Below are 5,992 nucleotides of genomic sequence, written 5' to 3'. Positions count from 1 at the left end.
TGCCTGACAACTCGGTCCAGCATTGGATGGTCGGCGACCATCGAATGATGGGGGAGGTTCTCACAGATGGAGTAGGTGTTCACATTGAAAATCCACTCGCAGTCCGTTCGGTCGGCGACTTACCACATTCGGACGGTGTGAGCGATCCATACGGAAGGCGGGGATAAGAACACTTGGTTCCAGTCCGCAAATACGCATCCATCCGAACCAACCAGAATAAGGCCCAGAGTGACAAGTGTCGGGACAATCTCAGTTTTTAGGATTTTATAATAGTTGACACTAAAGCCGTCTAGATCTGGTGCTTTATTCAATTTGAGGGAAACTATTGTTGTGAGAATTTCAAGTTCCATTATTGAACTATTTAGGGATTCTCTCTGTTATATCATCAGTTTGGTTAGACCAGTGGTCAGGGAACAGGGGTAAATTACCCCATATGGGGTAAAAATTAAATTTCTGGGGGTAATGGACGGTTGCACTGCCAAAACACAGCTGGGCATGCATATGAATCTATATGCATGCCGAGCTGTGTCTTGGCAGTGCGACCGTCCATTACTCCCAGGAATTTAATTTCATTGCATATAGATTCTATATATAGATTCTATATACATCCCTGGCTGTGTGTTACAGTGCTATAGTGTACAAGGACATGAAGCAGCGCAGTACATCAGACCCTTGTGTATAACACGCTTCCCTGCGTGATGCCTTGGCCCCACCTCCAAGTCCACCTACATCTTCAGTAGAGTTGACTAGTTGCTGTGCCATCTTGGCTGTACTGGCGCTGCGGCACAGACTTTCTTTGCCTGATAATAGGCTCCAGCCAAGGTATACCAATCTCTAGTCTGAGTAAAAACTTAGCACAGACTGTCACTATATCATCTTCAAATACTGACACTAATAGTTGCCTGGAAGTCACATTATCAATGGCTATACCACACACAGCCTGGCAGCCATTGATGATGAGGATTACCATGTATGGCTGTGTGTGGTACAAATCTGGTACCACACACAAGGTATCAATCGAAAATGTGTTCTATCACGAATGGCAGGTGGACCAAAAATGGATCAAACACCCAAGAAATGGGTGTAGGCTGACAGGATATCAACAATTCTTGATAGATGTACAAACTAACCAACTGATATCTTCACCAGATTAACATTCATGGAGGGTACAATGTGTCTAATCAGTCAGAGAGTGATGAGACTGATGAGACACATTGTACCCTCCATGAATGTTAATCTGGTGAAGACATCAGTCGGTTAGTTTGTACATCTATCCTGAATTGTTGATATCCTGTCAGCCTACACCCATTTCTAGGGTGTTTGGTCCATTCTTGGTCCACCTACCATTCGTGATAGAACACATTTTCGATTGATACCCCGTTACCCCTGAGGAGGTCCCTTTGGGCCAAAACGCGTAGGGTCTCTCGGAAGAAACTTGTAGAGTATTTCAGATAAATCTGTTGGAAGTGGTATCTTATAGCAATTTGTGATGTGAACATCTGCATTAATTGTTTTTATTACTGTATGAAATAAAACTTTTAATATATTGCTTTACAGTTTGGATGAAACTTCCACCAGCGCACCTCTACACTTTCTTTTTATATATATATATATATATATATATATATATATATATATATATATATATAGTTTTGTAGGGGGGATCCGGCTCTCCCTGTGTCAGCGTTGCAGCGCCGGGTGCCAGCTCCAATAGTAGAAATAGAGGACCAGGGGGGGAAAGCAGCACTCCAGGCGTCTTGGTAATAAAACACACTTTTAGGCCATCCTTACGGACAACGTTTCATTGCTTTTTAATAAGCAATTTCTTCAGGTCATGGCATGCCATGACCTGAAGAAATTGCTTATTAAAAAGCAATGAAACGTTGTCCGTAAGGATGGCCTAAAAGTGTGTTTTATTACCAAGACGCCTGGAGTGCTGCTTTCCCCCCCTGGTCCTCTATATATATATATATATATATATATATATATATATATATATATATATATATATATATATATATATATATATTAGCAATATGTGCTATTTCAAGATAAAGCACAAAAGACCAGCACACCACCACATTAATGCTAGAACATTTAATAGAAAAAGTGTAAAAAAGTAGCCAGTTTAGTTGTTTTCAATAACAGTGAGTACATTGCAACAAAAGAAGCTTACTGTCATGAGGTAAAGGCAAGCATTGCAAATTTCATATTTAGGTGTGTGCCCAACAGCTGTTTCGATGCCCGTGCATCTTTATCAAGGGTTAGCGACGCATAACACACATCCCTCCCGACCGGGTATATGAAAGAATGTGAAATTGGGTGAGTTAGGGGAATACAGATTGAATAACAAATTGTTTACTGTGTATCAGCACATTAAGCATGAGGTATCTACCTTCAGGATGGGCTATAGATTTAACAATTTAATAGTCAAGGATCCTGGCAAACAAGGTTGCCGATCCTTGCGTTTTTTTCAATAAGTAGTTGAAAAACTGTTTCCCAGGCAGGGACTTTTCAAAGTGGAAATTTAGGTTTTTTTTAACCAGTGAGTTTCTTGGAAAAAAAGACATATGATTGTGCATGTTTTAATTGTGTAAGAACTCTACGACATTTGATAGCTAATTTTAGACCAGCGACATTCCATGAACCTGCAAGAATTCGATGTGACCTTTGGGTATTGAGAGTTAGGTACCTGTTTTTGAGTCATCCCATACCAGTATTGACGAGGAATCTATATAGTAAGATTCAAAAATATGGATCACCTGCTCCGTCCGAACTATTCTTATTTTGAGGTATAAACTGTTTCCTTTTAATCACCTCAGGGTATGTGCAATTTGAATATTACAAGTTTATGTACAACTCAGGAAGAGCCCAAATAGGTATTTTTCAGCCAAGAATATTCATAATGGGAGTTTTTGTAATATAAATGCTTTTCTCAATGCTCTTTTCACCTCTTTGTTTCTCAGACAGTAAATAACAGGATTAAACATTGGAGGCACAACACTGCATAAAATAGATGACACTTGGACAATGACAAAGTAATCTTCAGAAATAGGACCATTGTAGTTAAACATAACAGTTATGTAAAACAAATTGACAACAATGAGGTGGGAGGAACATGTGGAGAAGACTTTCTGTCTTCCAGCAGAAGAGCGGATCTTCAGTTTAGCAGAGATGATATTTATGTATGAGTAAATCACAAGTAGGAAAGGGGTCACCCCCAGAAAGACAGTGACAATATGTAGCACCACCTGTCTGCTCCCTATATCACTACAAGCTGCTTCTAGCATGGGGACAACATCGCAGAATAAATGGTGGATCTGCCGATCTCTGCAGAAGATCAGTTTCAGAGTCATCAACGTGTGGAACACCGAGTTGAAGAATCCACAGACCCAGCATCCTGCTACAAAACATGAGCAGATTGTCTTATTCATAATTTGCAGATAGTGCAGCGGTTTACATATTGCCACGTATCGGTCATAGGCCATGGAAGCTAGGAGAAGACTTTCCGCTCCTGCAAATGACACAAAGAAATAGAGCTGTGTAAAACACCCATTGAAGGAAATCTTTCTGTTACCCGTTATAGCATTGACCAGCATAGCCGGGAGAGCGACTGTAGCGTAGCACACATCTAGTATGGATAGGCAACTCAGGAAAAAGTACATTGGTGTCTGTAGATGGCGGTCAACCCGAATAATGCTAAATACGGTGAGATTCCCAGTAATTATAATTGCATAGATTATCACAATAATATTACCACAGTATATTTGTGGACCTTCTGAAAATCCTTATAGGATAAAATCATCTAAATATGTTCCGTTAGTTGCCATTGTCAGTCAGCCAAAATCTGTTGAAAGAAAATGGAGACATTGATAATATTCTTAAACTATATCACAGTACATAATAAAAGGGCTTTGGAAGATGTACCGGAGGTGCAGCCAGTGCACTGGATTGGGGCCCTCCTTTATTGGGGGGCCAGTTCCAGCTAATTCATCACCAGTCCAATAATGACTCATTAAAGAAGGTCATGGCCAGCTGTGGGCCTTAATTTAGAAGTAGGAAGTTGCAAAGTTGGAAAAGAGGACTGGGGCTCCTGCCAGCCACTCCTTTCAACATCTCTGCAATTGTGACCACTTTTGTTGCTCCAGAGTCCGATATGGTCTACGGTAGTAGGACATGACCCTCATCTCTCCCATAGGCCAAACAGAAAAACAATCAGGCGCAAAATCAACTGATAAAATATCTTGGTACTTATGTAGTATCTGGGCGCCCGATTTTGTGATTGTATGCCTTACCTTAAGGCATACAATCAGATGCGATTTGACGCGATTTTTTCGGCAAAATCGCATCGAATCGCATTGAAATTGCATGCGAGATCGCGCCTGAAGCATGGCGAGCGCAGCGAGCCCCGCGAGGGGAAGCGGAAGACAATTTAAGTAATCCGCGGCCGCTCGCCACCCTTCGGGCACGGTGGCTCGCTGCGCTCGACACGCTATATAAAATCAACTCTATGCACACTTGGATAGTGGGGAAATGAACAGGACCTTGTTATCATTAAATCCTATGAAAAATCGCATCGAATCGCATCGGATTGCATGCGATCTCGCATGCAATTTCGATGCGATTCGATGCGATTTTCCGACCCGATCTTAAAATCGCCCGCCCAGATACTACATAAGTACCAATATCTACAGTATACTGAACTTAAATACACTTGTAATATTCATATGAATATAGTTAATTGATGTAATTAGTACTCTAACTGGATACATGAATATATTGAAGGTGGCTGCTCCCAATAGCAATCTGGAAATGTGCTTAGCTGGGCAAAATATACATACTGTATATACATATAGGTATTGCTACATATTTATCAGAGAGCGCCACACAATTGGATGGACATTTATAAAATTTAATGTTACATAAACACTATACTAAAATAGAGAAATACACATGAATAGAATCATACACAAACAAAAAAAATAAAAAAATATATATATTGCACTCCTAATGAATTAATAAAGAATTGGGTACTTATATGTTAGTTGGGTGCCCACTATAGTTAGTACGCTCATATACACAACTATCCATGTCGGCATGGACTTGATTTTATATAGTGTGGCGAGCGCAGCGAGCCACCGTGCCTGAAGCGTTGCGAGCGCAGCGAGCTCCCCGAGGGGACGCAGAAAACTAAGCAAATAGCGTAGTGGGCACCCAACTAACATATACAGTAATTACCAAGAATTGTTTATAACCAAGTCCTGGAATAGTGTTAGAGCTCCATCATTAATTAAAGTGTGAAATGCTTAATTGAAGTATAATTGAAATTCACACCCTCTGTTGTGCTTTAAGGGTGTATGGAAATTCCAAACTGTGGAAATATAATTCCAAGTGCTGCTCAAGCTGTATAGTGTCCCGCTATTCCTTAAAATAGATTTTAATGGCAGGCTTGAATAAGGTACCTGCTGACACACATCCATATACTGTTGGCTCAAGCTGTAAATTTTTGATAGTTTGTATCAGTTAGAATTTAGCCGTTAGAATAGGGGAGTCTGTGTTCATGCCTTAAGGTGGCCATACACACGCAGATTTATCTGCAGATCTGTCTGGTTGGAACAAAAACATGGTTATGGATGAGAGCAAATGACAGTTAACCATTTGCTTGGAAAACTGACAAATTGTCACTCATCCATAACCATGTTTTTATTCCAACCAGCCAGATCTGAAGATAAATCTTACTAGTGTATGGGCACCTTTAGACTCTGTGAAAGGGAGTTATCTAGCAGAAGTAGGGGCCAGAACTGACGGACAGCTTAATGGTGTGTACACACTTGTACAATTTAGACTATATTACAATTAATACAATTTAGACTATCTGCATATAATTTAGACTATCTGCATACAATGTAGACTATATAGTGCAGATCTGCACTATATAGTCTATGCAGCCAAGACTTTCTGGCTGAGATACGGAAGCGCGCATCGGGATCTG

At 40.5% G+C, this 5,992-nt stretch overlaps 1 pseudogene; it reads right to left on the bottom strand.

The window, feature by feature from the left end:
* Positions 1-2,093: 2,093 nt before the first annotated feature.
* Positions 2,094-4,180, bottom strand: LOC146041903 (olfactory receptor 5V1-like; annotated as a pseudogene).
* Positions 4,181-5,992: the final 1,812 nt, after the last annotated feature.

Source organism: Crinia signifera, chromosome 19 (genome assembly GCF_055691185.1).
Source record: "Crinia signifera chromosome 19, ASM5569118v1, whole genome shotgun sequence".
NCBI lineage: Eukaryota > Metazoa > Chordata > Amphibia > Anura > Myobatrachidae > Crinia > Crinia signifera.
This window is presented reverse-complemented; position numbering and strand designations above follow the sequence as displayed.